The 10,937-nt window shown below is 42.1% G+C and overlaps 1 pseudogene; it reads left to right on the forward strand.

Moving 5' to 3' along the window:
- The first annotated feature begins 891 nt into the window (after positions 1-891).
- Positions 892-10,937, forward strand: LOC139548933 (alpha-2-macroglobulin-like; annotated as a pseudogene).

Genomic DNA, 10,937 nt, shown 5'->3' on the forward strand with positions numbered 1-10,937 from the left:
TAGACAATTTAATTCTTAATACAATCGCGGAATTACATTTTTTTAATTATCCTTACTTTTCAATACAGCTTGCGCCAAGCGATGCTACGTCAAAAAACATGGCGTCCGAAGCCACTAAAATGTTTCGACAGAAACACGATTTATCATAATAAAAATGTCCTACCTTGAGCTGTTCTTCCATCAGTATCTTGGGCAAAGGATCCTTTCTTGGGAGAAATCGTCTTTTGGTGGAAAGCTGTCCTCTTGCCATGTGGAAATGTCAACTGCGTTCGGGATGAACTGAAAAGCGTGCCCAACTTTTCACATCGTTGCAAAAATAAATGTCCCAAAATCGCACTAAACGGATATAAATTGCTATAAAACGCTTTAAATTAACTACCTTATGATGTTTTTAACTCCTATAACGAGTGAAAAGATGACCGGAGAAATATAACAGGCTAAACTAACGCTTGGAACAGGAGCGGGTCGGTGTCCAGCACGCGCGTTACGCAGCAAGGAAAGACTGATTAGCCTCAGGGTTTTTTAATTTATAGTGCCTGTGAACGCGCAATCGACACGATTCAAATCGTCATCACGTAAAGACATCCAGGGGAAGACGTAAGCAGTGTCCGTATAGTCATAGCAATAACAGTGGCCTTTTAACTGACTCCAGACCAGTGGCCAAAATTTCTGGAATCTGACTCCATGTCAGGGAAATTGCTGTAGAATGGGCTCTGTTCCACTTAGAGACAAAATTTCAACTCCTATAGAAACTATAGACTGTTTTCTATCCAATAATAATAATAATATGCATATTGTACGATCAAGAACTTTGTGGGAAGCCGTTTCAAAAAATTACACGATTAGCATAAATAGCCACAACAGCGCCCTCATCCCCAACAGGTTAAAGAAGAAGTTACAGGTCTGTGAGAGCCAGAAATCTTGCTTGTTTGTAGGTGACCAAATACTTATTTTCCACCATAATTTGCAAATAAATTCATTGAAAATCCTACAATGTGATTTTCTGATTTTTTTTTTTCATAGTTGAAGTGTTCCTATGATAAATTACAGGCCTCTCTCATCTTTTTAAGTGGGAGAATTTGCACAATTGGTGGCTGACTAAATACTTTTTTGCCCCACTGTATATGCTCGCTTCAAGGCAAGTAACACTGAAACATGCATGAGAGCATCTACTGCTCCGGATGACTGTGTGATCACGCTTTCCGCAGCCGATGTGAGTAAGACCTTTAAACAGGTCAACATTCACAAGGCCGCTGGGCCAGATGGATTACCAGGACGTGTACTCCGACCATGCGCTGACCAACTGGCACGTGTCTTCACTGACCTGTTCAACCGCTCCCTGTCTGAGTCTGTAAAACCAACATGTTTCAAGCAGACCACCTTAGTCCCTGTGCCCAAGAACTCTAAGGTAACCTGCCTAAATGACTACCGACCCGTAGCACTCACGTCTGTAGCCATGAAATGCTTTGAAAGGCTGGTCATGGCTCACATCAACACCATTATCCCAGAAACCCTAGACCCACTCCAATTTGCATTCCGCACCAACAGATCCACAGATGACGCAATCTCTATTGCACTCCACATTGCCATTTCCCACCTGGACAAAAAGGAACACATATGTGAGAATGCTATTCATTGACTACAGCTCAGCGTTCAACACCATAGTGCCCTCAAAGCTCATCAATAAGCTATAAGGACCCTGGGACTGAACACCTCCCTCTGCAAGTGGATCCTGGACTTCATGACAGACCGCCCCCCCCAGGTGGTAAGGGTAGGTAACAACACATTCGCCACGCTGATCCTCAACACTGGGGCCCCTCAGGGGTGCGTGCTCAGTCCCCTCCTGTACTCCCTGTTCACTCATGACTGCATGATCACGCACGACTCCAACACCATCATTAAGTTTGCTGATCACCGACAACGATGAGACAGCCTATAGGGAGGAGGTCTGAGACCTGACCGTGTGGTGCAAGGACAACAACCTCTCCCTCAACGTGATCAAGACATAAGAGATGATTGTGGACTACAGGAAAAGGAGAACCAAGCACGCCCCCATTCTCATCGACGGGGCTGTAGTGGAGCAGGTTGAGAGCTTCAAGTTGCTTGGTGTCCACATCACCAACAAACTTACATGGTCCAAGCACACCAAGACCAAGACAGTCGTGAAGGCACGAAAAAACCTATTCCACCTCAGGAGGCGGGGTCAGCGGAAGGCCCTAAAAATTGTCAAAGACTCCAGCCATAGACTGTTCTCTCTGCTACTGCACGGCAAGCGGTACCGGAGCGCCAAGTCTAGGTCAAAGAGGCTTCTAAACAGCTTCTACCCCCAAGACATAAGACTCCTGAAAAGCTAATCAAATGGCTACCCAGACTATTTGCATTGCAACCCCCCACACGCTGCTGCTACTCTGTTATTATCTATGTACAGCCACTTTAATAACTCTACCTACATGAACTTAATTACCTCAATTTCCTCGACACCGGTGCCCCTGCACATAGACACATTGACTCTGTACCGGTACCCCCTGTATATAGCCCCGCTATTGTTATTTACTGCTGCTCTTTCATTTTTTGTTATTTCTTACTTTTTGGGGGGGTATTTTATTAAAACTGCATTATTGGTTAAGTGCTTGTAAGTAAGCATTTCACTGTAAGGTCTACACCTGTTGTATTCAGTGCATGTGACAAATTTGATTTGAAGTAAATGCTTCAGAGCTCAAGTAACAGACACATCTCAACATCAACTGTTCAGAGGAGACTGCGTGAATCAGGCCTTCATGGTCGAATTGCTGCAAAGAAACCACTACAAAAGAAACACGAGCAATGGACATTAGACCGGTGGAAATCTTTATTTTGGTCTGATGAGTCCAATGTATGTGAACAGATGATCTCCATATGTGTGGTTCCCACGGTGAAGCATGGAGTAGGAGGTGTGATGGTGTGGGGGTGCTTTGCTGGTGACACTGATTTATTTAGAATTCAAGGAACACTTAAACCTCTCTGGGATAGCGGGACGGTGGCGTCCCACTTGGCCAATAGCCAGGGAAAATGTAGAGCACCAAATTCAAAAAAATTATATAAAATCAAACTTTTATTAAATCACACATGTAAGATACCAAATTAAAGCTACACTCGTTGTGAATCCAGCCAACATGTCAAAAAGGCCAAAAAGGCTTTTCGGCGAAAGCATAAGATGCTATTATCTGATGATAGCACAATGTCAACAAAGAGAGAGTAGCATATTTCAACCCTGCAGGCGCAACTCAAAACGCAGATATAAAATATAAAACATGCATTACCTTTGACGAGATTCTTTTGTTGGCACTCCAATATGTCCCATAAACATCACAAATGGTCATTTTGTTCGATTAATTCCGTCCATATATATATCCAAATTGTCCATTTATTTGGCGTGGTTGATCCAGAAAAAAACAGCTTCCAATTCACTACAAAATATCTCAAAGATTACCTCTAAACTTTGCCAAAACATTTCAAAGTACTTTTGTAATACAACTTAAGGTATTTGTAAACGTTAATAATCGATCAAATTGAAGACGGGTCTGTTTTCAATACAGGAGATAAACAAACTAACGCTACTTTCTTTAGTCTTGCGCAACTCTCAAACAGTACACATGACGTTACTCTACTTCCTGATGGCCTTCTTCATTGCACAAATTAATAACCTCAACCTATTTCCTAAGACTGGTGACATCCAGTGGAAGCAGTAGGAACTGAGAACAGAGTGATTAGAAAACTGGCTTCCCAAAGAAAACTCATTGAACAGACAGTGACTTTAATTTTAATTTTAATTTTTATGTATGGTTAGTCCTCTGGTTTTGCCTGCTACATAAGTTCTGTTATACTTACAGATATGATTCAAACAGTTTTAGAAACTTCAGAGTTTTCTATCCAAATCTACTAATAATATGCATATCTTATATTCTGGGGATGAGTAGAAGGAAGTTGAAATTGGGCACGCTATTTTTACAAAAGTGAAAACTCTGCCCCCTATCCTAGAGAAGTTAACCAGCATGGCTACCATAGCATTCTGCAGCGATACGCCATCCGGTTTGGTTCTGGTTTGTGCTTAGTGGGACTATCATTTGTTTTTTGACAGGACAATGACTCAACACACATCCAGGCTGTGTAAGGGCTATTTGACCAAGGAGAGTGATGGAGTGCTGCATCAGATGACCTAACCTCCACAATCACCCGACCTCAACCCAATTGAGATGGTTTGGGATGAGTTGGACCGCAGAGTAAACGAAAAGCAGCCAACAAGTGCTTAGGATGTGGGAACTCCAAGATATTTGGAAAAGCATTCCAGGTGAAGCTGGTTGAGAGATTGCCAAGAGTGTGCGAAGCTGTCAAGGAAAAGGGTGGCTACTTTGAAGAATCTCAAATATAAAATATGTTTTGTTTAACACTTTTTTGGTTACTACATGATTCCATATGTGTCATTTCATATTTTTGATCTATTCACTATTATTCTACAATGTAGAAAATATCAAGAAAAACTTGAATGAGATTGTGTCCAAACTTTTGACTGGTACTGTAGTAAAATATGTGGTATAAAAAGTGGGGAGCTGTATCTCTGAGGATGATCTGTCTACAGTATCTTGTCAAAATCACTGTTACAGGTCACCCTCCACCCTCTGGTGGTATGGGTAATTTGTTATGTCTATAGAGAAACAGATAGAACCTTTATCGTCATCTATCTCATTACTATAGGTGGAATTAGGTGTGTTGGGCTGGGGTCATGTCAAGGCTTTGGGTAATTGGTGAAAAGGAGTCAGGCGCAGGAGAGTTGAGATGCGTGGACAAGGTGTTTAATACATGAAAAAACACCAGTATAGAAACAATACAAAGGTGCGTGAAATATACCAGTACCACTAATAAACGGGCGTAAATACAAAACCCAGCAACAACATACTAGCCGTCAGATACAGCCATCAACATATAACAAACACGCACACAAACATGGGGGAAACCAGAGGGTTAAATAATGAACATGTAATGGGGGAATTGAAACCAGGTGTGTAAAAACCAAAGACAAAACAAATGGAAAATGAAAAGTGGATCGGTGATGGCTAGAAGGCCGGTGACGTCCACCGCCGAACGCTGCTCGAACAAGGAGAGGGACCGACTCCGGCGGATGTCGTGACAGGTCAAAATGACCCTGAAGTAGGACTCCCGAGTGGTGTAGCGTTCTAAGGCACTGCATCACAGTGATTGAGGCTTTGCTACAGACCAGGGTTCGATCCTGGGCTGTGTCGCGACCGGGAGACCCATGAGGTGGTGCAGAAATGGCCCAGCATCGTCCGGGTTAGTGGAGGGTTTGGCCAGCAGGGATGTCCTTGTCCCATTATGCTTTAGCGATTCCTTGAGGTGGGCCTGGTGCATGCACACTGACTTCGGTCACCGGTTGTACGGTGGTTCCTCTGACACATTGGTGTGGCTGGCTTCTGGGTTAAGCGGGCAGTGTGTCAAGAAGCAGTGCGACTTGGCAGGGTTGTATTTCAGAGAACGCATGGCTCTCTCCCAAGTCCGTACAGCAGTTGCTGCGATGGGACTAGACTGTAACTACCAATTGGGGAGAAAAAGGGGTATAAAAAATGAACACAAAGTCTATATTTAAACAATTATTTAGATTTATTATGAACAAGTTGACTGTCAAAGTCATGAAACATTTTAAGAATTGGCACCTAAAGACTCTCAGACCATGAGAAACAAAATTATCTTCTGATGAAACCAAGGCTGAACTCTTTGGCCTGAATGCCAAGCGTCACATTTGACACCATCCCTACGGTGAAGCATGGTGGTGGCAGTATCATGCTGTTGGTATTTTTCAGCGAAATTACAGTTAATTAGCTTATTCTGTAAAACGAAAATATACATTTTTCCCTTAAATAATGTGCTGCTTTTTTCCAATGTACTAAAAAGACAATTTACCATAATTTTATTACAGCATCATTTCATTTTTAGAATTTTTAAGTAAATACTAATTTTGTGATATTTATGTGATAAAAACAACTGCCAGTTATAAAGATAGCTGAGCACGTGAGGTGCTTCTTTTCTGCAGGTGATCATTCTATTTTGTCAAAATCACTGATACAGGTCCCCCTCCACCCTCTGAGGACATGTATAACTTAATATTATATCTCCAGAGAAACCTGGTTTCAAATACTTTTTTCGATTTTAAGTATTGAATAAACCATCTTTGGGATAAGATCAAAAATATGCCTCTTGGGTCAAAATGACCCCAGTCGGTAGTACGAGGGTTAAAAACGTTTAGCAAGTCCAAGTAGTCCCTCCCCGTTTCAGTCTGTTGTCTTCTGTTTAATAAAAGACATACAGAATAGACACATAAAACTCAGAGTTATTCATTCAGATTGAACTCTCTTGTTTTTGATTTGGACATTTATAGAAACTGGGACTGAAGCTGACAACTAATCTGGTTCCTTCCTGTGTAAGTTACAAGGGGAAACAGTACCATTGATCCTATGGTAAGATATCCTTCCCACCTCTTACTCTTCTCATTGCCAGAAGTATTCAGTGAATCTTGAGAAATTTATGGCTTTTGTTATTCAAACATAGTCTGGTTAAATCAGTCTGAACGCTGCATGCATCACCATTGAGAGCAGTATTCAGTCTGGTTTGATCAGGCTGATTCTAACACGAGCATAATGACTATGTTTTGTTTTAGTGGTAGCCTACGGATGCTACTCCTACCCTGTAACCACGGCCAGACTTCAACATCATGTAGCTGGTGTCGGATTTGTTGCCGCTCCAGCTCCACCACCCATACAGACTGTCGTAAATTCTTCCCCAAGACATGGATATGGGATCTTGTGGAAGTTGGGTAAGAGCACTGCACAGTGAGGCTAACTTCGGGTGAAAGCCCTCTTATCTCTTGCCTAATATCAACACATGCAGTAGTTGTGTAGATTAGGAACCTGAACCTCTTTAATAATTAAGGTGTATTACAGAGTAGGGGAGATTGGGGTAAATTGAGCCATTTTTTTACATTCAGTATTACTTCATCAATGAAATTATAGTATTCTTTCTAACAAGGATGTACAGTGGGGAGAACAAGTATTTGATACACTGCCGATTTTGCAGATTTTCCTACTTAAAAAGCATGTAGAGGTCTGTAATTTTTATCATAGGTACACTTCAACTGTGAGAGACGGAATCTAAAACAAAAATCCCGAAAATCACATTGTATGATTTTTAAGTAATTAATTAGCATTTTATTGCATGACATAAGTATTTGATACATCAGAAAAGCAGAACTTAATATTTGGTACAGAATCCTTTGTTTGCAATTACAGAGATCATACGTTTCCTGTAGTTCTTGACCAGGTTTGCACACACTGCAGCAGGGATTTTGGCCCACTCCTCCATACAGACCTTCTCCAGATCCTTCAGGTTTCGGGGCTGTCGCTGGGCAATACGGACTTTCAGCTCCCTCCAAAGATTTTCTATTGGGTTCAGGTCTGGAGACTGGCTAGGCCACTCCAGGACCTTGAGATACTTCTTACGGAGCCACTCCTTAGTTGCCCTGGCTGTGTGTTTCGGGTCGTTGTCATGCTGGAAGACCCAGCCACGACCCATCATCAATGCTCTTACTGAGGGAAGGAGGTTGTTGGCTAAGATCTCGCAATACATGGCCCCATCCATCCTCCCCTCAATACGGTGCAGTCGTCCTGTCCCCTTTGCAGAAAAGCATCCCCAAAGAATGATGTTTCCACCTCCATGCTTCACGGTTGGGATGGTGTTCTTGGGGTTGTACTCATCCTTCTTCTTCCTCCAAACACGGCGAGTGGAGTTTAGACCAAAAAGCTCTATTTTTGAATCATCAGACCACATGACCTTCTCCCATTCCTCCTCTGGATCATCCAGATGGTCATTGGCAAACTTCAGACGGGCCTGGCTGCAGGATTTTAATCCATGACGGCGTAGTGTGTTACTAATGGTTTTCTTTGAGACTGTGGTCCCAGCTCTCTTCAGGTCATTGACCAGGTCCTGCCGTGTAGTTCTGGGCTGATCCCTCACCTTCCTCATGATCATTGATGCCCCACGAGGTGAGATCTTGCATGGAGCCCCAGACCGAGGGTGATTGACCATCATCTTGAACTTCTTCTATTTTCTTCTATTTTCTAATAATTGCGCCAACAGTTGTTGCCTTCTCACCAAGCTGCTTGCCTATTGTCCTGTAGCCCATCCCAGCCTTGTGCAGGTCTACAATTTTATCCCTGATGTCCTTACACAGCTCTCTGGTCTTGGCCATTGTGGAGAGGTTGGAGTCTGTTTGATTGAGTGTGTGGACAGGTGTCTTTTATACAGGTAACGAGTTCAAACAGGTGCAGTTAATACAGGTAATGAGTGGAGAACAGGAGGGCTTCTTAAAGAAAAACTAACAGGTCTGTGAGAGCCGGAATTCTTACTGGTTGGTAGGTGATCAAATACTTATGTCATGCAATAAAATGCAAATGAATTACTTAAAAATCATACAATGTGATTTTCTGGATTTTTGTTTTAGATTCCGTCTCTCACAGTTGAAGTGTACCTATGATAAAAATGACAGACCTCTACATGCTTTGTAAGTAGGAAAACCTGCAAAATCGGCAGTGTATCAAATACTTGTTCTCCCCACTGTATATATATTTCAGGATGTTGTGTATCCCTGGAAATAATCAGAATTCATGTAAACATTCGTTTTGAAAACAAAGCTTGTCCAAAAAAAGCGGTCTCTTGGCACAACTTACGTATGTGGTAAGTTGAGCCGCATGACAGGGTAAGTTAAGTCGCCTACAAATGTCTGTACTGGATGAAATATTACCACTACCTTTCTAAAACCATGTCTGTCTTTATCTTTATTTCCCAAACTAAATTCAACACAATCACTTCTTTGTTAAGCATCTTTTAAAAACACACATGACACCTAAAAAACACTTTGTACTTTTTTTAAAACACTTTTACTATAGACCAGGCCCTGTTGTTACCTCATCATGTCAGTTAGCCTAGTGGTTAAGGGCATTGGCTCAGAAACTGAAAGGTTGCTGGTTTGAATCCCTGAGCTGACTAGGTGAAAAATAGGTTGATGTGCCATTGAGCAGGGCACTTAAAGGGATACTTTGAGATTTTCGCAGCAAAATGATATACTTCCACCGAGTCAGATGAACTTGTGAATACCATTTTTATGTCTGTGTCCAATATGAAGAAAGTTAGAGGTAGTTGGGTTTGTCTTTGGGTTTGTGCTAGCATGCAATACAGCTCTGGATAAGAGTGAATGTTAAATGTATATTTAAAAAAAAATTGTATCCCAGGGATATTGCCTTGCATTATGCCTAGGAAGCTCAACTTACCACATGGCGATCAACTCAACTTACCCCAAGACAAATATTTTGACTATATTAGCCCACACAGCCACAATGATGCACTTTCATGCTAGGTTTAGAACATCAAATTGAAGCTTATAGAGATCCCAACTGATGTATAGAACAATATTGCAATTATCTACTTTGGTTTAGATACAAACATAGTGAAACCGCTAACACAAATTCATTTGACTTGGTGAAAATCAGTTTTTTTGGAACCAACTTTTTCCATATGGTTTCTTCCTTCAAAGACTCCATGAAGTGATGTCATCTTCCTAAAGATTTGGTCAAATGATTCATTTTGTGTATGGTTTCCTAGAAACAAGGGAGGCTCAACTTACCCCTTTGGCTCAACTTGGCCCACTTTTCCCTAGGCCAGATTTTTCTCTTAGGAAAGAGGTCCTCTAACCTCAATGGGGCAAGCTTAAATACATTTTTAAAAATCTAAAGAAACATTGTTCAAAGAATTTGTAAGTCATACTCCATTGTTCTCTATAGGACACTTAGTGGCTTTCTGTTTGAACTCTGACCTCTGCATTACAGGGAGTCTGGATCAGCAGATGTGCCCCTTAAGGTTCCAGACACCATCGCCCCCTGGGAGTCAGAGGCATTCTGCCTGTCCCCTGGTGGTTTCGGTCTGGCTGCTCCAGTAAAACTTAGTTTTCCAGCCCTTCTTCCCGGAACTCCCCTTGCCTTACGCCATCATCCGTGGAGAGCATTTTGAGCTGAAGGCCACTGTGTTCAACTACCTGTCCAAGTGCATCATGGTACGGCACTGCATCATAATCGTTTCTCGAGTTGTATAAAATGTTGTGTTTTGTTGCAGTTTGCCTAGTCAGTGTTTATTTATTTTTTATTACACCCAGTGTATCAGTCTTGGGATTTCCATGTAATCTTACAAGTGTTCCTCTTGGGCAGGTTTCTGTGACTCCGGCTCCTTCCTTAGACTACACTCTCACACCCCTGAATGATGTCCAGTATTCATCATGCTTGTGTGCCAATGGACGAAAGACCTTCAGTTGGACAATGGCACCCTCAGTCCTGGGTAAGTCACCAGTCTCCATTCAACTGTTCAAACAGCAGAATGGATGTTAACCTGAGTTGTGTACTCTGTCAGCGTATTGGATGTGGTGTTTAACCTGTGCTGCACTATGTCTGTCAATGTATGTGTAGGGGATTTTAACATCCAGAGCCTGTCCAGTTCCACGCTGTGTGTGACAATGAGATTGTGAAAGTAAAGGCAAGAGGACGCATCTACACAGTCACACAGAGCCTGCTGGTGAAGGTATGTAGCCTATTGTTGTGGTGGAACTTAGTGTTAGGTTGCACATATACCATTTTGTGTAACTGCCTCTGACAAAGTATCTCCCTCTCTATTCATCTCCTCCAATTCTCTAATTTCTCTGTGCTCTCTCTATGCTCTATCACTCTCTCTCAGGCTGAGGGAACAGAGAAGACCGACACCTACAACTGGTTCCTGTGTCCAACTGGTCAGTAATGCATGAACGTTGAATGTTCACTTTTATTGAAATGATCATCTCCATTCATCTTATC

Source organism: Salvelinus alpinus, chromosome 22, assembly GCF_045679555.1.
Source record: "Salvelinus alpinus chromosome 22, SLU_Salpinus.1, whole genome shotgun sequence".
NCBI classification, from domain to species: Eukaryota; Metazoa; Chordata; class Actinopteri; order Salmoniformes; family Salmonidae; genus Salvelinus; species Salvelinus alpinus.